Genomic DNA, 24162 nt, shown 5'->3' with positions numbered 1-24162 from the left:
CAATTTTATAATGTTATAGTGAGTTTTTATAAGTGGATATCATAAGGTGGATTGAAAAATAGGTTATGGCTAAGAATGATCTTTTCATCTATAGACGATTATAGTAAGAACTAGAGGCCCAGTGCACGAAATTCATGCACTGGGGGTGGTTCCCTCAACCTGGCCTGCACACTCTCGCAGTCCAGGACCTCTCGCTCCTTACTGCCTGCCTGCTCACTGCTCCTTACCACTAAGCTCACTGCTCCTTAGTGCTGCCACAGAGGCAGGAGAGGCTCCCAGCACTGCCACTGCGCTCGCCAGCCGTGAGTCCTATCTTTCTGTGTAGTTGTCTGTGGGCCAACTGCTCTCTTTCTTCTCACTTAGGGCAAGCAGCATGTGAGGGCAGAGTGCACTGTTGTGGAACGCAGAAGGCTGCCTAGAGCTGAGGGGAGTGGCCGGGCCCATGGGGTGAGAGGTGGACACAGAGGACGCTATCTCACCCAATTGTGGGGTGGGCTGGCTGGCCTTCATCTGCCTGACCCCAGCCAGGGAGGGACTGAGCAGCGTGTCCGCCTCTCCATTCTCCATCCTTCCATCTGTGACCCCTGTTACCCTTGCCAGGCCTCCCCCAAAGTGAGTTCAGCTCAATCCCTGAATGTAAAAGGGCACGGGGGGGGGGGGGGTACTCCACTCCAGTGCCCCCTGATTCCCAGTGACAGGACCTGATCTCAGGACGGTGGCCACAGCTGCAGAACATAGATCTGTTTCAAAAAAAGTTGGGAATGCAGACTTTCGTATGAGCCCCTATTCCAAAAGGTGGCAGTTTATTCACATTGTGGCAAAGACACCTTCAAGAGTAACACAAGTGGGTAAAGTCAGGGCCAAACTGGGCCATTTCCTCATCCAATCTCTCTGTGGCACGTGGGCAAAACCAAGTCTCAGCTCTTTGCAGGACACTCCTGGGGTTTTTTTAAGCCTAAAGGACAGTAGTCTGTCTCCATTCTTGTTTTTTTGGGATTTTTTCATCGTCAGATAAAAGGATACATACACTGGGGCAATCCTCTTGAGATACAATATTCCAGTTGCACCCATGTGACGACGACTGTGCCCCTCAGAGGGAGTGAGCCGACAGATGGGGAGCAGGGAATTCTGAAAACCAAAGTTATGACAGAGATGCTAAGCCTTTCCTTCACCTGTCTGACACCCTCTTCAGGTGGCCTGCAGGCCAGGCGTCTGCTGGACCTTTACCATTTGATGCCCTGGCAGGCTGCCCTGGGCCTTGCTAGGTGGTGTGCAGGGTCTCCTGGGCCCGGGTGGAGTCGCCTCCCAGCCCCAGCCACTCCTGGAATAGCTCCTGCACGTGGGCGCTGGTCTCCGGGGGCCACACCAGGATGGCAGCATAGATGCCTTCCATCTGCCACAGCAATGCCCTGTCTGCACGCCCATCCTCCTCCGCCTGGACCTGTCCCCTGCCGCTTAGGCATCCCTGCCGCAGACCAGGACCTCCACGAAGTGACAGGGGAACTTGCCCCTCTACAGCTTCAGGACCACTTATGGATGTTGCAAAAGCCGTAAGCATCCTCAAAGTGTAGCAGAACCTCTCCGTCCCTTTTAAGTGTGACCTCCTGGAAGTCTTTGTTCCTCAGGGTGTGGTAGGTGAGCACTCCCATGTCCTTGTTGAACAGCACCTTGGCCATGTGCCTGAAGATGTGTGCCAGGTACCCGTCAGAGCTGGCACCTTCATGGAGCCTTACCTCCTTCTTCTTCATGTCTCCAAACAGAGTGTCCACAGCGGTGTCATTCGAGGTGAGGTCACTTTGCTCCATTACCTGGACAATTTTACCTGAAGTTAACACGCAGTCAGCACCCTGGGAACTATGTAAAGCTGTGGGAACATCTTTTCAAAGGGCCTCCAGCTTCTTGTCATAACACGGGGCCACAATGATGTGGAAAATCTTGTCTGGGGACAGGTTCTGCTGTCTGGTGAAGTACTCCTTCACCAGAGAGCCCATGATCTGCTGGGGAGACTTGGCCATGCAGAGGTGGGGGTGATGGGGTGACCCAGCACACACTCTGCATATTGGTCCCCGCCGGGGCAAGCGGAGGTCAGCATGGGTAGCCAGGACTCTTCCTCACGGTGCTGGCAGTATCGACGCACAAATTCCTTCTGAGTCTTCAGAATGCTGAAGTCCACAGCTACCTTCATGTCAAAGACAGTGCACCCCAGGGCTTTTGAGAAAGCCACAGAGTCTTCTGGATGCATCAGTGACACTGAGGCTGAATTTAGCAGCAAAATAAGGCAGAGACTGAGAACACATGGACACTGCCAGCACCTTGTGCTATGAGGTATCACATTTCTTATTAAGGTTCAGAACACGGAAGAAGTCCTTGGTGTGTTGTTGAGAAACTTGGACTCCTTCCTCTGCAGTCACACAACTGTCACACGTCAGGCAGTCACTCAGAAATATCTTGGAATCGGCCAGCTTATGGAATTCTCCCTGCTCTCCGTTCTCCTGAGCCGGACTCCGGACGTTGACTGCGGCATTCTCTTGGTCATCGGTTTTTGTTTTTTTACTACATTCCTTCCCATGTGCAGTGCTCACACTTCATCTGGAGCGGGGCGGGTGGGGGCCGGTTCGAGTGACATGGAGGAAGCATGGGGAGAGCAGTCAGCCACTGCTGGTTGCCCCTGGCACTGCTGGTGGTATCCTTTCTTCCTTGTGGAGCATCTAGGGAGGGGAAGCAGCTGCAGTGCCCGAGGCCGAGTTCCAGGAGGCCAGCAGCTCTGTCAGGATCATGCTGGTGGCGCTGGTTCTTTGGTTCCTGGCCTGTCCTCTGGAGATTGTACCTGCAGGCCTACTAAGGAAGCCAGTCCCCAGTTCTGCCCCGCCTCCACCACCAATTGATTGGAGTCTGAGGGCCGGGAGGAGGGACCAAGAGGCCTGCCTTTCAGCTGCTCACCAATCCCCGTTGCACCACTCACTCTGGTTCCCTATTAGCCATCCCTGATCAATGGGAGCCTGCGGGCCAGGGGAGGGACCAAGCGGTCTGCCTTCCACCCACTCACCAGTCACTGCTGCCATGGATTCATTGGAGCCTGAGGGACCTGGCTCCCCCATTAGCCATCCCCTGATCAATGGAGCCTGACGGGGTGGGGGTGGGGGTGGGGGGGGGGATGGACAAGTTGTCTGTTCAGGCATTATGGACCCTGGCTCTTTATATAAATAGATTATTACCTTCTCATTATTCCCTTTGTTCTTATTTTATGGATCATGTTTTCAAAGCAACAAATGATATGGGGTATCTAGAAGGGCCAAATGTACCAATGATGCCATTTTTCGCTTCTTTTCCTGAAGTTGTGGTTCTATCACCTTTCCTTCCACTTCCTCTGCCTTCTGGTGTCTGCTGCCCACCACCCCGCCAATCTTGCTCTCTCAGAAATCACTGATGATGCCAATTTCCAGATCCACTGGTTCATTTTTGGTCTTCTTCCTTGATGACTCCCCTTCTTCTCTCCTGCTGTCCTTCCACCTCTTTGATCACTCTTTAGCCTTTTTGTTCAGCTTTTTAAATATAAATAAATATGGAATATGTCTAGGTTTTGATTTGACTACTTTCTGGTCAATCCCATCCGTACTGATGGCTTCAACGATCCTCTACTTAATGATAACTCCAAAAAGTACACTTTCCTCGACTTATAGTTGCATTTCTGTCAGTGCTATATTTTCAACTGCATATCAGACCTTTCCAAGTGGTATTCCACCAGCTCCTCAAGCACAACCAAAACAACTATGAATTCTACCTTTTCCTCAATGCCCATGCCTCTCTTCTTTTTCCTGTCTTGAACAATGGGATTACCATCTACTGGGTCTTCCAAGCTTCAAATATTGGAGTCAACTGAGAATACTCCTTTATTTTCATCCCTTACATCCAATTATGCAAAAAGTCTTATGGATTTTATGTGGTTATTTCTTTTGTATTGATCTCTAATATTCAGTCTTTTGGCTTGAGAACTTCAGATATCTTCTCTAGATTATTACAATGAATACCTAATTAGTATAGTCCCCCTTGTCTTGAATGCTGTCTATTTCTCCTCCACACTACACACAAGAGCTGTGTTTTCATATCTCTTCCATGTTAAAAACAAATGAAACCTTCTTTTTGCCTAAAGTAGAAAGTCTTCGTTATGGAAAAACTTCAAAACTTTAAGGAAACTCAATTGTGGCTAAAGATATAGCTTAAACAAGGCATTTTAAAAAGTATTTTGGTTTCTTAAAATGTGTTCTTTCCAGTAGTCTTTAATTTGTTTAAAAGAACCTTAAGCAAAACAAATCTCCCCTCACACAACTATAAAGGTGAAAACAGACATCTAATGAAAAAAGAAACAGCTTCATAAACACATGGAGGAGAAATATGCAGAAACCCACAACTGATTTAAACTTGCAAAACCGCAGCTTTAGCTCAACTAAAGTAAAGATGACTTAGATAAAACACAACCAGAAAACTGAGATTAAAGATTATGGGGTAAATAACTTTAGCAAGCAAACCATCATGAAGGTGTAGGAAATTGCTTTGGACTAGGAAGCTGATGGATTGACTCCACAGAGCCCCTGGCAACATAATATTCTTAGGGGAATCCCTGCCTGCTGGAATAGTGTCACCTACTGGACCATGTCCCATTCACTTGTGAAGATCTGGTCACCTTAATACAGGAGAAGAGATAAGACTTTTAGGTTGAAGTTGAATTTTTGAAGTTGATGTGGAAGAGTATTGGTGTTTATCAGGTTATTTTAGAGCCAGAGTTAAATAGCCGATGCCAAGAGATTTCAGAGTGGTCTTGACTCTACTACCAACCAGCTGTGATACCCTACACATCTTGCTTAGCTCCTATGAGCCCAGGATTCCTTCTACTCATGTCAACAACAGGCAATACAAAGTTAAGGATTTTAAAATAAAATATATTGATCCTCATTACTAATAGGAATAACCATAGTAAATAGTCAGATTCCATATATTCATCAACATGTATTTACTGACCACCTACTAAGTGCCAGGTATGTACTAGCAAAGGAACATAGTGGCGATAAAGGATCCATGGCTCTGGGCCTCATTCTCATGGAGGAATGGAGAAGACAACGGTTATGCATTATTTGGAATCAGGAAAGGACAGAATATGCCTTTTCTCTATCACCCGGTAACTTGTCTGCATGCTCCTTTTTTTTTTTTTTTTTGGTAACCGTGATTTTGGGGCAGTGAGTACATATCAGATATTTTACCTCTTCTTCACTCTCCATAAAGAGAACATTTAGTAATGTAAGCACAGACTAGGTTCCAGAAATCTGTCTCTTCAGTTCTTCTCTTCCATTGCTGCTATTTTATAACAGTTGCCATGATCTAAATTATCTTCTTTATAATCTGTTTACATTTTTATTGTCTTCATCCTCTGAAAGAAAGTAGGCTTCATGAGGGCCGGGACACTGACCCTCTTTCCTCCCTTGTACTTGCAATCTTCAGATCAATCACTGACTAATGATCAATGTCATACTTGATCAATAAATATTTGTGTAATGAATCAATCCAAGCCTTTCTTTTTTCCATAAAATGTCCTATTTTCGGTAGGTTACTAATTAAGCCACTCTAACATGTGAAGGAAATCTTAGCGGTGCTTGCATTTTTAAGAGGATCTGTGTTCCTTAAACTTCTGGTTGGCAGAGTTTCTGGTACGGGAATAAAGTGAAGTAAGAACTTTCTGGCAGTATAATGAAGGGTATTTTGAGATCAGGCAGGAAGTAGCATTCCGAAGGTGGTCACCCTTTGATTTGCTGGGAAGTCTACTCCAAGAAAAGAGACTGCCTCTGTACTGCTCTGGTTTTTCACACCTTCATTCCTTCCTCTTTGGCTGAGTTCATATATCCTCTAAAGGTGCTGGCCATGGGGCAGCTGCCATCGGCGGTACACGAGGGACAGAAGGACAAGGTTAAAATGGAAGTGTAGATGCTTTGTTTTTGCCCTGAGTGAGTGCATCATGGATGTTCTGTGCCTTGGTGGTTATTATTATTTTCCTATTTATTCATTTTCAGGGCTAATATTTATATATTCAATAAATTGCTCAACCTCTGAAAATTGTCCATTTGCTCAAATCTGAAGCATCTATTGTATTTTGAATGTTATTTTGCAAACCAACCAAAAATAATAAAGTAAAGACTTCTTGAGATTTTAAAAAATAATTCTTTGGAAAATACTGGCAAAAAAATGTTTTCGTGACTAAGAATATCTCTTTGAACTTTCTGGAATTGTGATTCAGAAACTTGTCAAATAATAACAATGAATAAATAATAGACATAAAAATGATCAGAAACTTAATGTGAACCTTGTTTGTGAGTCACAAATATAAAAACATATGGACTATTCTGCAACTTATAAAATTATATCAGACATATATATTTAAAAACAATATATCTCACAGTATAACAATATATTACTCTTATAATTTCCAGAACAACCCCATAAAGTTGAATTTTAAACTTCAAAGTTATTGCTAAAGAATGTTAATCGGGCTGCATTTCTCACTCATTTTTAATTAAACAAACTTTCTTCTTAGCAGCTCTTTGCAACTTACAATAGTCCCTGTGTGTGTGTGTGTGTGTGTGTGTATGTGTCCATATATGATAGAATTTTTCATTTCTAATTGTTAAACACGTGAAAGAACTGATGAAAAAAGAATAAAGATATAAGAGGAAAATCCAAGTAGGGTGCCATGAGAATTTGAGATTGAGATTAATAAAAGACCAGGAGAATAAATGAATAAATTAGGATTCTAAAATACATTTTTCATGTTTATTAAAATGTATTTTTCCATTATAATATTGTAGGTTTGAAGGATAGCTGTCAGGAAGGAAACACAACACAATAAATCTAGTATCTGACGTTACTGGAAAGGAAAAATGCAGGCAGGGAAGAAATCGGAATCCAGGTAGATGTTCAATGTTGAGGAAGAAAGGAGGACCAGGCACAGGAGTTTAGCTGTCTGTGGGCCTCATCTATGTGCTGCTGCCTCCGTGGGAACTCGGGAGTGGCCAGGTCAGTGCTGGGAGCCAAAGCAAAGAACTGGGCAGTCCCCTCCCTCACCATTTACTGGAGAAGCAGAAGTTGCAAGAGTTCCATGCAGCTTTTTTTGCCATTTTAAAACATCTCTCGAAACACCTGGAAGGATTTGCAAGCTGTGTGGAGTACGGAGATCCACCCTCCAGGGCCAGTGGCAAATGCCTGGGAAGGACTAGAAAAGTAGTATAGGTCTAAGCAGGGCTCCTGACATGATGTATGAAGCTGAACCTGAGTATTTTCTCTGTTACTAAAATGAGTAATGTATTACATAGCAAAACAAGGAAATATGCCCAAACAGTAATTGAGATATAAAGAGGGAAGGAAGTGTCAAAACTCACTTCTTAGAATTACTACCAATGTCAGGTAGTATTTTAAAAAAAGTCAGTAGACACAGTATACTGTGAATTTCAGACTTAGGAGAGTGTTAAGAACATGGGCTACAGCATCACGCTGCTGGTGCTCAAACCCCAGTCCTGTCATTTTGTTTAGTAACTCTGTGCCTTTGAACAAGCTACTCTACCTCATCTGAAAAATGAGGACAATAAGAGGATCTACCTGAAATGAGTTAATGGATGTAAAGTGATCAGAGCAGCACCTGGTATACAGAAAAAAGCCCAATATCAGCTATAATAATTAGTACTTAGTTTATATGCTCAGTAGAGTCAAAAGAATGATGGTCATGTCCTTCCACTATTTAGCAGGAAAACTATTTCCTCACGACGAATACTTCCTTTACAGTGCATTGTGAAAAGAAGGCTACAGGTTCTTTTAAGGTGGGTGTTCTCTGTTGGTGTCCAGCTACCACCCCTCGTGTCCCCAGTCACACCATTTGCCCTGTCCCTTGTCACTATAGTCAAGAGCATCACAGTCAGTTTCACTTTCATGTTATTCAGTCAATTTTGGTCAGGAGTAAAGATAGCCATCTAAGTGAAATAAGCAACATCTCGGATTTGGGAGTGACAGTGACTTGGCATTTTCCTGTAGCATCAGGTTCCCTGCACTTTGCCCATCTCCTCTCCTGCCTTCCTGGTTTGGGCAGTCAGTCATCTGGTGAGAGCCGCTTGGTGTCTGGAGGAGGGAGGGTCTGTCTTGTTCGAATTCTGGGTGTTCCTCCTTGTAATTTCCAGTCAGGGGTGCTCTTAGGGTGTGCTTTTCCTGTATCTCTGTGGCTGGGTCTGATGTGAGGCAGTCATTTCTTCTCACTGATTCTTTGTCCTTAACCACGACACACACTTTTTCTCTCATCTAATTGAATTTTCTGTTTGACTTACTGTGCTGGTTTCTTGTTCATTAATCTAGTGCATTCTCTTTCTGCACTTTTGCAGCTTTGCACCCACAACGTTGGTTCCCTCACACAACTCACTCTCCTGAGCTCTGACCCTTCTCTTCTTCACACCTGCCTTCTTCCTTCCCCCAGGTACTCCACCACTCTGTCATCTGCCTGTACTAAGCTGATATTTAAGAAACATTTACGGTCACTGTGTGGGGGACTTTGTGGGGAAGGGCAGACTGGAGAGAAAGGGACACAGATCCCTGCCCTAGAGGAGCTCCTGATGCAGTTGGGATGAGAAGAGGGGTGTTATCACTACTGAGACAGTTTCCCCCAGGATGCCCTTTGGGGGGTGGAGGAGTGAGCTTCACAAGAGGAGATGATGTCTGAGGGCTCAGCAAAGTGAGGACAGGAAGAGGCGGATCTCAAGCCTGTGGTCCCACATGGAGCTGTGCCAACCAGGAGAAGATAAGAACTACAGGTGCTCAGGGCCTCCAGAGATGGGAGGCTGGAGAGGCAGTCAGGGGACCAGCTAGGAAGTGCTCAGCAAGCCATGTGAGAGGCTGGATTTCATTTTGCAGTGGATGGAGAAAACAAAGAGTTCTCAAAGTAGAGAGTGATGGTTAGATTTTTTGTTTTAGACAGAACCTTCTGTCAGCAGAGTGAAGAGTTGGTGAGAAGAGTGAGACTAGAGGCTCCATCTCAGAAAATAAACTTGAGATTGCCTTTACAACCTATTATCATATCAACAGCTTACATATTTGTGGTAGCCCATGTTTCCAAAGATGGCTGTCACAGCATCCACCACTTCCTACTCTTCCTACTCTTCTGCAATACCACTCGGCTGCTCCCCATGGAAGGGTGCCATCTACTGCCCTCCTCACGAGCTTAGCATGTTTTGACCGGCAGAACATGACAGAAGTGCTGCTCTGTGACTTCCTAGTTTAGGCCTTAGAGACCTGAGTTTTTGCCTTCTTGTGTTTGGAACACTCACTTTTTGTATCTAATCACCATGAAAAGAAGCCCAAGTTAAAGAGAAAAAGAGGGGACATGAGGTGGTCCTAGTGTTCTAGCCATACCCACTGAGCAACATACTAATATATGTGAGTGATCCCATCTCAGATCTGACCGCAACCTCATGAGAGACCCCAGGTGACATCATGAGAAGCAAAGTCAGCCAAAATTCCTGATCCTTAAAATGGTGTCATTTTAAGCCACTGAATTTTGGGGCAGTTTGTTACACGGTGATTCATATGCAAAGCAATACTCTGGGTCAAATAAATGCATATCAAATAAATAATAAACTGCAGCCTTGACAATTTCAGGGCAATAGCATTGCTCTACTGCCAATATGTGCCAAGGTGTACTTCATTCTTGATTACTTATTAGCAAATCTCATTTTGAGCATATGTCAGACTTCACTGATTAGCACTTAAGTTTTTTTAAAAGGGGTTCTCAGAAAATGTAATCCTCTGATTCTGTCTTGCAAAAGGCTAAGAAAATGTGGTGTGTGGATTAAAATTCCCCAGAGTTCAGACTGAACTTTCCTGTTGGTAGTTTTAAGACAAATATCCAAACAAATACATGTTTCACTTTTTGGAGCTGCAGAATGTTTGCTGATTCTCCATAATTGGCTATCTTTGCTGTATAGCTGTGTCTCGAGATAGAACAGTACTTCAATCAGTAGTGTGATCTCTCTCGAGGTCTAGCTTTTTACATCCAGAGGTCTAGGTTATTTTTCCATGAGAAAATACTTACAATATTTTTCAGGAGAAAATTGATTTTTGCATATTTAAATAAACATATGTTCTCTCTGTTCTGAATACTTGTAATCTTTCTGTGAAGAGAAGGGACTCATCTTCCTTTCATTTTTTTTTAAAATAAATAACATTCAAATATGTGTTAGCATTTCTTTCTATCAGCTCCACCTATGGGAAACTGTTAACAGATGAGTTTTGCTTCATTAATTTCTAAAAATATGTGCTAATTTATGTTTAGCAACATTGGAAAATTTTTTTTTGGTCAAGTATGTTGCATTTATTTGATTTTAATAAGTAACAAAAAGCATTTTCCTATTGCTCACATGCCTTACTAAAGTGCCTTTAGCCACAGATCTCAAGTGTACTATAAATATTAACAAACCTCAATGCACAGGAACTAGGAAAGAGTCCCAGTAGAAAATCCTTCTTTTTATTGGAATGGAGGAAAGGTTACAGAACCTTGTTCTATGCCTTTGGCAAATATTTAAGATGCCTCTGCTTCAGAACATGGAATTATGCAAGTTATATCTGATTGGATTATTTCATCAACATTAAAAGGATTTCATCAAACTCTAGGATGATCTCAGTTGTATGTAAGGGGTAGAGTAATTCAAGTTCTTCTTAAGAAAGAGTTTATTTATGGCTACTTTTACTATTACCCCTTTTGTACAGCCTGAATATGTCCTGGAAAATAAATATATGCCAATGTATTTTTCTTTATGAATGACTAATGAAGAAGAATTGAAAGAGTCCCAACCCTAGAGGAGAGAAGATCCCATCTGGCTATTATTCATCATTATCTTATCTCCCAGAAACAAAGTTCACTGAGGAAATCTCTTTTGGGAGAATCACCATTTTGATAAAACTTGGTTGTTATAACATTCCTTGTGTTACCACCACCAACAACACAGTACAGGAAAAATATTATGTTATTATCATATGAAATTTTGTTTTTGCAAAATCAAGACAATGTAGTTCAAGCATGTCAAACTTGCAGCCTGTGGGCCACGTGTGGCCCATAATGAATATTTTTGAGGCCCAGCTAATAAAACAGTATGTAAGAATAAGAAATGTTCTAATAAACATTTTGTAACTTAATTTTTACAATATCCTGTTATACATAATTATGAATAACGAACTACAACGTTCGCTAATGACTGATTACAATAATGGTGCTGCATTAATTTCCCTTACGTGCCTTACATGCGGGTGCACCATTTCTCTCCACTAATACTAGCAGCGAATATTTTAGCAGCCAATTGTCACGTCATTAGTCTTGGACTGACTTCTTTGGTGCATGCAACAGGAATAACTTTGCTTTCAGAGAATAAGAAAAATAGGTTTACTTGCGTTATGCTTGTTAATTTGTGCAGTTATCCAGAGTCTGGTAAGTTAATGTTCAAGCAAAAATATTAATTTTTATTAAAATGTTCTATTATTTTATGTTAACAACTAGAGGCCCGGTGCACGAAATTCGTGCACGGGGGAGGGGGGTGTCCCTCAGCCCAGCCTGCACCCTCTCCAATCTGGGACCCCTCGAGGGATATCTGACTGCCCGTTTAGGCCCGATCTTGGAGGGATCAGGCCTAAACAGGCAGTTGGACATCCCTCTCACAATCCAGGACTGCTGGCTCCCAACCGCTCGCCTGCCTGCCTTCCTGATTGCCCCTAACTGCTTCTGCCTGCCAGCCTGATCACCCCCTAACCACTCCCCTGCCAGCCTGATTGATGCCTAACTGCTCCCCTGCCAGCCTGTTTGCCCCTAACTGCCCTCCCCTGCCAGCCTGGTCACCCCTAACTGCCCTCCCCTGCAGGCCTGGTCACCCATAACTGCCCTCCCCTGCAGGCCTGGTCGCCCCCACTGCTCTCCCCTGCAGGCCTGGGTCCCTCCCAACTGCCTTTCCCTGCAGGTCTGGTCGCCCCCAACTTCCCTCCTCTGCCGGCTTGGTCACCCCTAACTGCCCTCCCCTGCAGGCTTGATCACCCTCAACTGCCCTCCCTTGCAGGCCTGGTCCCTCCCAACTGCCCTCCTCTGCTGGCCATCTTGTGGTGGCCATCTTGTGTCCACATGAGGGCAGGATCTTTGACCACATGGGGGCAGCCATCTTGTGTGTTGGAGTGATGGTCAATCTGCATATTACTCTTTTATTAGATAGAATAGAGGCCTGGAGCATGGGTGGGGGCCAGCTGGTTCACCCTGAAGGGTGTCCCGGATCAGGGTGGGGGTTCCCTTGGGGCGTGAGGCGGCCTGGGAGAGGGGCCTATGGTGGTTTGCAGGCCGGCCTCGCCCCCTGGTGACCCAGGCGGAGGCCCTGGTATCTAGGGTTTATTTATCTTCTACAATTAAAACTTTGTAGCCTGGAGCGGACGGAGCCAAGCCTTCTGCTTGCTCTGTGGCGGCAGCCATTTTTGTTGGGATTTATGTATCTTCTATAATTGAAACTTTGTAGCCTTAAGCAGAGGCCTGGGCCAGCCAGGGTGTGCGGAAAGCTTGGCTTCCTCCATCGCCCGGGGCAACCCTAGCCTCCTGCTCTTTCCAGCTCCGTGGCTGCTGCCATTTCTGTTTAGATTTATCTATCTTCTATTATTGAAACTTTGTAGCCTTGAGTGGAGGCCTAGGCCGGCAAGGGCAGGTGGAAAGCTTGGCTTCCTCCATCGCCGGGGAAACCCAAGCCTCCCTCCTGCTCTCTGTGGCCATAGCCATCTTGGTTGGGTTTATTTGCATATTTGCTCCTGATTGGCTGGTGGGCGTGGCTGGTGGGTGTAGCGGAGTGATGGTTAATTTGCATATTACTATTTTATTATATAGGATACTCATTTATTTCAGCCCTTTATATTCAGCATGTCTCTATCGAAATAAACCTACGTTTTTATGAAAATTGAAGCTTTTGTTTTTTTGCAGCTCTCATAAATTTAAACCTTGTTTATTTGGCCCATGTTAGCCTTTGGGTTTGACATGCTTGGTATATTTGAATGACTTCAGTGATTGGGTGACTGCACTTCACTTTATTGCTGAAGGGATACCCATTCCACTATTGATTATATTCTCTAATCTATATGGGCTATTCACCAACACTTATGAAGGTGCTATTGTCTGGAATCCTTAAAATTTATCCAGTACTGTACCACCCCAGGTACCCAGGAACATGTGGATACCAAAAGACTATCTGAGAAACAGCTACAAAATGATAGGACCAGGAGGAGTCCGAGAGAGCCCCTTATCCAACTCACTCATGCTATGGTCAATATGGCAAAAGTGGAATGAGAACCTTGGTCTCCTGGCTCCCACTTCTGTGACCTTTCTTCCCGCCATCATTGTTGGATGGCTCTGCAAGACTGGCAGGGCCATTGAAGAGCAGGACTAAGGCCGGGGAATGATGCCACAAGATGTATAGCCTCTCTCCAGTCCCTTCTGCTGAAAGATACTATTTTGCATTCTCAATTCCCTTGTGTGCGAACTCCCATAGTTCCCTGTTTACTGTAGGGAAATTGGAGAACAGTGAGATGGAGAAACTGGCACCTTAGAACCTGGAAGCAATGGGTGATACAGTATAGAGACTGGCTTATCCGAAGTCAACACACCAAAGGGTAACTGTATACATGGCCCTATAAACCACTCTCAGTCAGACCCCTAAAATTCACCTCGAGGATGTAGACAAACATTGGAGTGCTTAGGGCTCTTTATACTAATTATAGGGTCTGACAAATGTACATCATACTCAGAATCCTTCACGTTGGTAAATGGAGGAAAATCAAATATTTCCCTTCACTCTGAGAGGCTTCATGAGCTTCCTCAAGTCTGTGGTCTGAGCTCTGTGCCAAGAGTTAAAGAAAAGGAAGGAAATAGAAAACTTGGCACATGTCCTTAGGCTAGCTTACTCAGGAGATAATAATTGAATAAAATATCATTACTGAGCTTCAGTCATGAGCTGGATAGAAACCTCAAGTCCTTAGAGATATGAAAACATAAGAGGGAGGGTAAACACAGGACAAACTACATGGAAAAGGTATAACACAAAAGGACACTTTTTACCCTCCTAATTGCTAAAAGGGACCCTGGTTGAGAAGAGCTTTTCATGAACAAAGGGAGAAATACACTTAGGATTTAGGGGCCACTTGAGTTCCTTATTTGCTAAAGGAGAACAAGATACCTTGAATGGAGAACCCAGTAAGGGTTGGAATGCAGAGGATGCAAGAAGTATCTCCCTTATTTGCAGGCAAAGGTGAGCATAACTACCTGAGCCTATGCTGACACTCCCCAGGAGGGAAGTATCAGTGGAACTCACAGTTCATTTCTCCTGAAACTCAAAGCCACTCATGAAACTCAAAGCCACTCATGAAGTAAAGTGCACTCTGAAAACTCTGAAATCCCACAGGGGTTATGTGGGCTTTTGTGGTACAAGCCAGATATCCAAGCTACCATTTTAACATCATTTTAGCTCTGGCTTTCTTGTTAGGAACGCGTACTGGTGTCCATTTTATTTGATTATTGCTGGTATTTATTTTTAATTTCATTTAAAAGATTGTGTTTTTTTCCCCTTTGGTTTCATATTTTTTTTGTTATTCTATCTTCAAGTGAATCTCCTAAATAATTCATTACTCTTTATTTTTAAAACATTTTTTCTTTAAATGCTTTCAATTATTTTATCTTTGGGATTCTTTTATCACCCAAATTCTTGAATCTAGTCTTTTACTTTTTACCTTTCCTATTCTTCCTGCTTTAATGACTTTTAAGATAATTATGGTTTTGTTTTGAAGAATCCTTGAAGTTTTTTGTCATTTCATTAAAATTTTCTTACCTCAATATTCCTCAGGGAAGGAACAACCTAAGACAGGCACAGTCGCAGAGGGGCCATCAGGAAAGAACTTGGGGGTCAACAGAGGTGGGGTACAGACCCTCACCCCCCAACTTTGCAGGGGCCTGAACCCTCACCCCTTCTGAGGGAGGTCTCCTTCCCCCATGGCTGCTTCAATTCCCATGCCCAGCTCAAATCGGGACCCAGGTAACAGACAGAGACTTGGCCGATAGCAGCTGCCCTCTCACTGCAACAAGACTTGTTTGAGTTGTCTTGTGCCCATGGTGTGGGGAAGTGGGTTTTTGATATCTAAATCCAGCCTAGCACTAGGAATGCTCAGGGCCTACTCAAGAAGGCAAATAATCCTTCCCACTAATATTTACTGGGTAAAATAAGATTGTTGTTAGAGTATTAAATGTGACAGTAAAATAGTTGTCAAGTTTTCAGACTAATTTAAATTGGCTAATTGAAATAAGTGAATATTCTAGAAAAATTAATTGTACTGGACAAAAAGCTGTTCCTAAAGTGTTAACTAAAATTTTTATTGGTAGTTCATCTCATGGTAAAATTGCGTAACATGCAATGAACCTAAAGCAGTCATATTTTAGTGTAAAAAATTAAAATTTAAAAGTTATCAAGACTGAATTATAAAATTTCCAAAAGCCTCCTAATATTTAAATAAAAAAAAGGGGGGGATAGTAGAAGAAAATAATGTAAGGAAAAATATTCTGTAAGTTAATTACATCTAGAAAATTTTTACTTTAGAAAATTAACTTTCATTTGTAATGCTAACAGCAAGACACCCATGAAAAACACACATGGTGTCAAAACAAGCCAAAGGAAAATCGTTTGGGCAAAAAAATGAAAAAGGATCCCAAGTCAAATTTATAGAAAAGATTCCTTTATTAACTTTTGGTCGAGAATATGTTTGTATATTTTCAGAAAACAACTCTAAGACCATGTGGATTCCTGCAACAGAGAGGAATTGACAGGACTGCTCCAGCCATGAAGACAAAGGAGAAACAGTCCAGAGATGGAAGATGCTGATGACGCCTTGCCATACTAGCAGTCAGCAGCTGTGCGTCATGGCAGGTTGCCCAGGACCAAACCAGAGAGGGTCGGACCTGCATTACCACCATTTGTCCACCATCCAGAACTGAAATATCATTGCTGACATGTACACATAAGCAACTGTTTGACATTGAAATTGGGACTCAAAAGAACTGTTGGCCCAGAAAGAGACTCACTACAGACTGATTCATTTGCCCCTCAGCATAACCATTATTGCTTGTCTCATTTTCTGTTCTTATATGTGTATTTCTAGTATCACGTGATCTCACTCATCTACGGGAAATAATGAACAACATAAACCGATGAACAAAAACAGACCCGGAGACAGGGAAGCATCAATCAGACTGTCAAACCTCAGAGGGAAGGTAGGGGAGGGTGGAGGTAAGGAAAAGAGATCAACCAAAGGACTTGTATGCATGCATATAAACCTAACCAGTGGTCACAGACAACAGGGGGGTGGGGGTATGCGTGGGGTGGGTTTGGGATGGGAATGGGGGGATGAGGACAAATATGTGATACCTTAATCAATAAAGAAATTAAAAAAAGAATTATTATTCCCTGTTATTTCATATGGGTATATTTATTTTTATTAAGAATGAATACTACTTAATAAAAAATATTAAGAATGAAAAAAATAAAATTTTCTTACCTCTTTTAATATCTAATATTTTCTTTTTATTAAAATAATTAACTTTAATAAAATTATATAATTAATTTCTCAGTATATCTACACTTAATGTCTACCTTTTACCTCATTCTTTTGCTTGTGGGATATTTCAGAGTATTTTGATATTACCTTTTATTTCCTCATCATTTGTAGGTTGGTTTTTTTTCTTTTATTACTGGAATTATAATAGTCAGCAAAATAAAAAACTAAGGATAATAGAGGGAGAAAATCACATCATAGGCAGGGGGAGATGGAGTTTTTCCCCTATAGCAAGTTGTCTCTTAGCATTTAAAAATGTTTCCCATTTTCCTCAACTTTGACTTCCTAGTAGAATTTTTCTAGATAATTCTAGAGAACCACAGGCAAAAACTGCCCAAGATAATAGCGATTCTACTTGTATGAACATTTAAATGGCTAGATTGGGGTTCTTTTCTCCTACAGCACACAGTTCCTTAAAAATTACAGGTTGTAATATTCATGGTTTATTTATTTACTCCACTAATATTTATTGAACACCTAATATATGTCAGATACGGTGATAGATACTAGGGATTCAACAGATAATAAGGAAGAATGTGGCTTCTACCCCCAAGGAATTTATAATGTTCTGGGGAAGTAAAAAAGTAAACAAACAATGGCAATATATTCTAAGTGTAGTGGTAGCTAACAGTTATTGATTGATTACTATATGCCACACATGGTGCTAAGTACTTTATATAGATGATCTCATATGTACTTTAAGAACATGTGGGAGGAGATAAATTCCTAATTTGGAGGATTAGGACAAGCTTTCCAGAGGATGACATGTAAGGTTGGGACTGAAGATATGTAGAACTAGCCAAAGGAAGGAAAGGTTTAGAGGTTGGGCAGAAAGTTGATGAGGCAGGGGATCCTTGGGACTGTTAAGGAGCCCAAAGAGGCTGGACTTGGAGGAGCGTGATCTGTGTGAGGCTGAAGAGGACAGGGGAATGTAGATCAGCTAGCACCTTCCACTTCATGTCACAGCGTCTGAGTTTCATTCCAAGGGCATTGGGTAGTCCCTGGAGAACTTAGAACAAGGGAATGACACACTAAGGTCTGGGATCCAGAAAGATCCTTTCAGCTGTGGCGTGGAGAATAATCCATAGTAACAGAGACCAGTTAGGAGATTCTGGCAGTAATCTAGAATAAAACTACTGGTGGCCTCTAATCAGAGCAGAAGCAGAAAGGGTGGATGGAATAGGAGAAATTCAGGGGGTGGAACTAAAAGAACTTGGTTTGGGGTAAGCCTGGAGGTGAGACATCAGGCAAAAACATTCAGATTTCCGGTTATACAAGAACAGATGATGCCAAAGTCAGGGACAGGAAAGAAAGAGAGGGAAAATTTATGGAAAGAGGGAGGAGGAAGATAATACATTCAGTTTGGGACTTTGTGGTGCTGGATGTGCCTATCAGCTATATGTGGAAGAGGATCAGTAAGACTTTGCATAGGTAATGCTTGGTTGGTGGTCAACAAGGAGATGGCTCTTGAGGGCAATGAGGAATGAAGTTGCTTATGGAATGAGAAAATTGAGGAATATTAATCTTCCAAGGGACAGAAAGCAGAGGAGGAGCTTGCGAAGGAAGCAAGGCAAAGTTCTGAGAGGGCAGGGATGGTGGCAACAAGAGAAGGTCTGAAATACTGCTATAGGAAGCAAAAGAGGGCTGACCAGGGACCAGGGAAAGTCTGAGAGCCTGGCTGGAGTTGGAAATTATGGAGTTATATCATCGTGAATTGGCATAGTTTCTTTTTTCTTTTTTCTTTTTTTTTCTGCAGAGAACTCATCAACCTCTGTAAACACACTGGAAAAAGTAGGCAGTTGGATTCAGCTCTGATCCCAGGGACCCCAGCTTTAAAAAGGAAAGCACATCATCTCACATGGTACCACCAATGCTTGTCTTCTCCTAGCAACAAGGGGAAAGCTTTGGGAGAGGAAAGAGAGGCCATTTTCATCTTTGTCAACTTCTGGTTGAATCATGCCTAGTCTGTATCATTAGTACTATTAGTACTATTTCTCCTTAAACAATCACTTCTAAATCATGTATGTAGGGGCTACCCTATCTAGAGGGACCTTTTTTTTTTTTTTTTTTTTTTACCTTTTAGGAGCCCTCCTATCCATGGTTTCCCTTGTCCTTCAGGGAATGCTTGGGTAGTAATTACAATGATTCTGCACTACAGAAAGGTATATAAGCACAAAGTGAGAAAGGAAAAGCAATGAATTCAGGAGTACCATAAGCCCAGAGACTCCTGACATCAGGCATCAAATAACTTGGTAAAGAACTCATTGGTTACCCCCTCACACCCATTAGGATGACCACTGTCATAAAAACAGAACATTACAGGTGTTGGTGAGGATGTGGAGAAACTGGAACCCTTGTGCACTGTTGGTGGGAATGTAAAATGGTGAAGCTGCTATGGAAAATAGTATGATGGTTCCTTAAAAATTAAACATTTAACCCAGCAATTCCATTTTTGGGTATATGGCCAAAAGACTTTGAAGAGATATTTGTACACCCATGTTCATAGCAGCATTATTCATAATAGCCAAAATGTGGAAGCAACCCAAGTATCCATCAACAGATGAATAAACAAAATGTGGTCTATACATACAATGGATTATTATTCAGCCTTAAACACGAAGGAAATTCTGATTCATATTACAATGTGAACCTTGAGGACATTATGCTAAGTGAAATAAGACAAATACTGTATGATTCAAGTTATATGAGGTACCAAAGTAGTCAAACTCATAGTAACAGCAAGTAGAATGCTGGTTTCCAGGAGCAGGGGGAAGTGAGGAATTGGAAGTTATTATGTAATGGACATAGAGTTTCAGTTTTGCAAGTCGAAAGAGTTCTGTTGGGTGGATGGTAGTGCTGGTTGGACAACATTGTGAATATAGAGTGGAGGCAAAAGTAGGTTTATAGCTGTGAGTACACAAAACATAGAGTTTATTCTTGTATTAGTATTTATTAATTCTTGCATTATTTTCCATTAGAACAACTGTAAAACTAATTTGTTCCATTCTGTATTTAATGCCAATGAACTGTACACTTAAATGTTATGTATATTTTACCACCATTAAAAATTAATTTGTGGGTTGTTCAGCTCTGTGGTCTATGGCAAGTGCTTGGTGGTCAGATAAACCTGACACTACTACCACTTACCGGCTATAAAAGCCGGACAAGTGACTTAACCTCCCTGGGCCTCCATCTCCTCATCTGTAAAATGAGGATGATTATGGTAATAATAATATCTAATTTATGAAAGCTTTGCAAAGATTAAATGAGATAGGAATGTTTGTCAAATATAAATAAAGTTGGGAGTATATGATCTGGTGCATAAATTATAAATAATAATGACTCAATAAAACTATGTTTTACTGTTTTTGTTGGCTCTGATTATTATCATCATCAATATTATCAGCTTAATTCAAAGTTAACATTACCCTCTATCAACCTGTAAAAGTATGTGCTGCCAAAATGAGTGCCTTTAAATATCTGCTAGTTTAATCCCAGAGCAGAAATCTAAGATTCTGGGCTTGGGTTGAGCTATCCTAATTCCTGAAACCTCTGATTCTCATTTGCTTGAAGGATAATCTTAGATGAGAGGACAATATGAAATTTGTGTATAAATGCTTTACATGTTAAAATTTGTTTCCATTACTGCAAAGAAATGCCTTTTAATTCACCTTTCTGCCCCAGCATTATGTTTTTCAATGGGTGTTTCATAGTTTTTGCCCTAACAGCCAGAATAGGTATGAAAAAGCAAAGTTAGATGCGTTGCTTCTTGAAAATGAGATGGTTAAGATTTCAAAGTAATGGACAGAAACAGAAAGGATGAGTTTAATGCTATGCATGCCATTACAAAACTAATTTCTCCATTTTTAATGGCAGATTTGACTTGGGACAATACAGTTATATAAATATGGAATCACATGATACACGTGTGTTCTCTAGGATATTTCATCATGTAACAACTTTTTATTTTACATTATTTGTGGAAATTACTTGAAAAAAAAAGAAATAAAAGATTGAATTCTATAAAAAGAAAATCACCTGCAATCAAATATACTCTTATTAAAAGTCACATTAGATTAATATATCAGCAGTAGTTTCAGGGGCAAACAACATAATCAGTAACTCTAAAACATAAAATGCATTAAAAAGGGAAGTATTAATTCTAATTCCTATTTTAAAGGAAGGCAAATGTCCTACCATTAAGCTGGGTTATGGAGATTTGTGGAGCTTTACTCCTGAGTGCCAGTCACAGATTTGTACTGTAAACCTCTCAAAACAAAATCCTAGACCCAATGCACAAGGAATTTTAGATGAAATACCAAATTCATTATAGAGGAGAATTCTGTCATTTCCACAAAGAGAGAGAGAATATGTTACAATGGAATGAGGGACCTTTATAGAAATGATCAAAGAAAAATGAGGTATTCAAGGGAGCCTCCAGTACCTGCCATGAACAAGAGAAATAAAATATTAGTGTTGAAGGGGATCAGTGAGATCATAAGAACAACTGAGCTGTGAATAATTGAGCAATGTCCCTGCATACCTAAAAGAGAAGAGGAACATCAGCAAAAGGAATCAAAGTTCCAGTAGTCAACCCATGTATTTTCCAAGCAGACTCAACAAAGGGAAGGGAGTGGAGCTGTGGGAGAGAAGGTAAAGAAGTCTCACAAGAGCTCCTTGCCATCCTGAGCCACCATAGTACAAGACAGTGACGGAAGTGAACATGACAAAGCAGAGGGTGGTGACAAGAGTTTCCCCTGGAAGTTTACATTTTACAAGTTTACAGAAAATCACAGGAGGCTAGTGATGCGGAACAGGTTACTCTTGACATCAGAAATAAGAGTTGATGAGCCCAGGCAGGGGTGGGTGGTTGGGAAGAGATCAACCAAAGAACTTGTATGCATATATGCATAACCCATGGACACAGACAATAAGGTGGTGAAGGTCTGGAGCGGGGGGTGGGGAGGAGGGTGAGGGGGAGAGCTAGAGGGGTCAGCGGGGGAAAAAGGAGGACATATGCAATACTTTCAACAATAAAGATATTTTAAAAAATAAAATAGGTTCCTCTCAAAAAAAAATTCCCAAAACCAAAACCAAACCACAAACACTTAAATTACATTTCATTTATAAGTTGGGAGTTTTACAAATGATGCTTTGAAGGTTTTAAAAGCTCTTCCAATGCTGTGTCTTTAAATGTATGTACATTCATTTTTATTTTTTTTTTTTTGCTTAAAACAAAACACAAAAATACCCTAAAACAATAAATAAATATATGTATGTACAATCAGCAGAAGAAAGAGATAACAAGAGCATTCGGAGGCAGACACCTGCCTCAAACAATGGCAATAATCTCAGAGGATTTTAAACAGCTGTGCATAAACTTCAAAAGTAATTGCAACCAAATTAGCAAATGTCACCCTCCTTCCCACTAGACACAGCATTTTTAAAAGAGATCAGGCATCTGCGGGTAGGCCTGCCATTTTATGAGTTGCCTAAGATAAGTTAAGGGGGGAAAATGAAGATGGTGATTCAGAAGGTTGGGGTGTGTGCTGGGAGTGGGGCACCCCAGGGCCTTACAAATAGGGCTTGTCTATGAAGCATCCCAGCCAAGAAAGGGCCTGTGGTGGTCACAGCTCTAGAAAACAATGCAAGGGGGGCAGCAACCAGTGGGGCTGCCAGACTTGTGTTCAGAAAGGGCGCTGGCCCCCGCGGGACCTGCACACGCCCCAGGGATGATAGCTCTCACCACTGACCCGGAGAAGCAGTGAGTGCGCATTCTTCTCTCCAGGTCACCACCCCTCCTTGACAGCCCTTACCATTACTGAATCATCTTTTATTAGCAACTTTGAGCAGGACAGCCCTCAAGGACAAGGCAGCTCGGTGACACTCACTTTGCAGACACAACCCAGTTGAGCCAGCCTTTGGCTCTCTCTCTGTTCATGCCCACGGTAGTGCCCGAGCCTTTAGCATGAACAGTCCATTTCACAAGGATAACCTGGGGCTCTTAAAAATCCAGTGAAATAAAGACATTTTAACTCTCTATACTTGTGACCCTCAAAGCTTAAAAACAAACAAGGATCCCTCAAGGCGACTGAATTAAGCAACAGACATGTTTGTTTTTTCTTTTTAGTTTCTTTTTGCATCTAGCAGAGACCTACCTCACCTAACCCCGTGCCGGTGAAAAGAAACTTGGTTTGTTTAGACGAGGGAGTGTTGGCAGCCCTTCCTGCTGCTCTAGCAATGGATTTCAAAAACACAAGTTGCTCTCTGTGACAGGGTGCCATCTGCATCAAACATATCTCCTTACAAATGTTTGCCAAGAACATAAAACTTTCCACCTTCTTCCCTTCCTCCCTCCTCCCTTCACTAGTTCAGGTAAGAGTTTAAAAAGCGACAAGGAAGGAGGAGGTGCAGCTAGCCCGGTGGCCTCCTTGCGGCCAAGGTCCTCACATCCCGTGCAACCCGCACGCAAGAAACCCCCAAGAAACCAGTGACCCAAAGTTTGCTGCGCTCCTGTCTCTTCGATTTCTTTATCATTCTGCACCCCCCTTCCTGGAACATGTCACCACGGGAGCTGGGTGAGCCGCTTCCGCTGGACCGGGGTCCTGGACCCACGCAGACAGACCCCCGTCCCTCCCCTGGCCAGCGACGAGCGGCCACGCAGGGACCTACCTGCTGGGTGGGCTGCCGGTCCGAGCGCAGCTGTCCCGCTGTGGCTCGGGCACTGGCGGTGCCGGCGCGGTGGGTGCGCCCGCAGGCAGTGCCGGCCAGGGGGCGCTCGTCACCCCGCGCTCGGACCGCAGAAGCGGGTCCTGGACGCCCGCCCGCCCAGGAACCAGCCCTGCGCACAGCTGCGGGCGCCTCCTCTCCCTCTGCTGTGCCCGCCCCTCCCTCCAGCCACGCTCCTTACAGGTTCTTCTCTCCCCGCTGTGGCGACCAGAAGAGGCGGATGGGACACGCTTGTGGTGCGATGTTCAGGGACGAAGGGGCGCTGAGCTCGGGCCACACACTGGCTGATGCGAGGAAAGGATGGGGCGGGGGGGACTGAAACCACATGATTCTATAGCTAGACAAACTGAAAAGCGCAAACGATCCTTCAGTGGGAAGGATCAAGGTCACCCTGTAAAAAGAACTTCACCTATTTTGTCTGTTTTCACACTAGAAAGGACTTGTAAGTATTTTTGTTTTATAATTACCTGTCTGGGAAGATTTGGGTACAATTCTGTGCCTTGGATAGTCTTTCCTAGGTTGTGTCTGACCTGGGATTTTGATTTTCTATCCGCACACTGTTGTTTTATAATGTCCAAAGGTGCCCTCTCTAAACTGAGCCCTTGAAGTTGTAATGGAATGTCGTGACAGTGCATTTGTCATTTTAAGACTTTTGTGCTTCTCTGACATGAATGATGATCATAATGAAGATAATTAGGGTGTTCCCCCTATACTTAATAGAATTTTTTTTTCATTCAGGTTAGAAAT

At 42.7% G+C, this 24162-nt stretch overlaps 1 protein-coding gene and 1 pseudogene across 3 annotated transcripts in view; both read right to left on the bottom strand.

Moving 5' to 3' along the window:
* PRKCQ (protein kinase C theta) overlaps nt 1–23566 on the bottom strand; it is a 144377-nt gene extending 120811 nt beyond the window's left edge. Inside the window, exon 1 of one of the 2 annotated variants that reach the window (XM_080644085.1) lies at nt 23359–23566. The gene's annotated coding sequence lies outside the window, so the exon portion shown is untranslated. The remainder of the gene's footprint in view (nt 1–23358) is intronic. The other variant, XM_080644086.1, reaches the window with a different exon arrangement.
* LOC308238974 (nuclear prelamin A recognition factor-like) lies at nt 1262–2589 on the bottom strand (annotated as a pseudogene). Its single transcript has one exon. The product of its transcript is annotated as a nuclear prelamin A recognition factor-like (transcript).
* Nucleotides 23567–24162: the final 596 nt, after the last annotated feature.

This window comes from Plecotus auritus, assembly GCF_963455305.1.
Source record: "Plecotus auritus genome assembly, chromosome: 1".
In the NCBI taxonomy this organism is placed as follows: domain Eukaryota; kingdom Metazoa; phylum Chordata; class Mammalia; order Chiroptera; family Vespertilionidae; genus Plecotus; species Plecotus auritus.
Note: the sequence above shows the minus strand (reverse complement) of the source record. Positions and strands in the feature narration are given on the sequence as shown.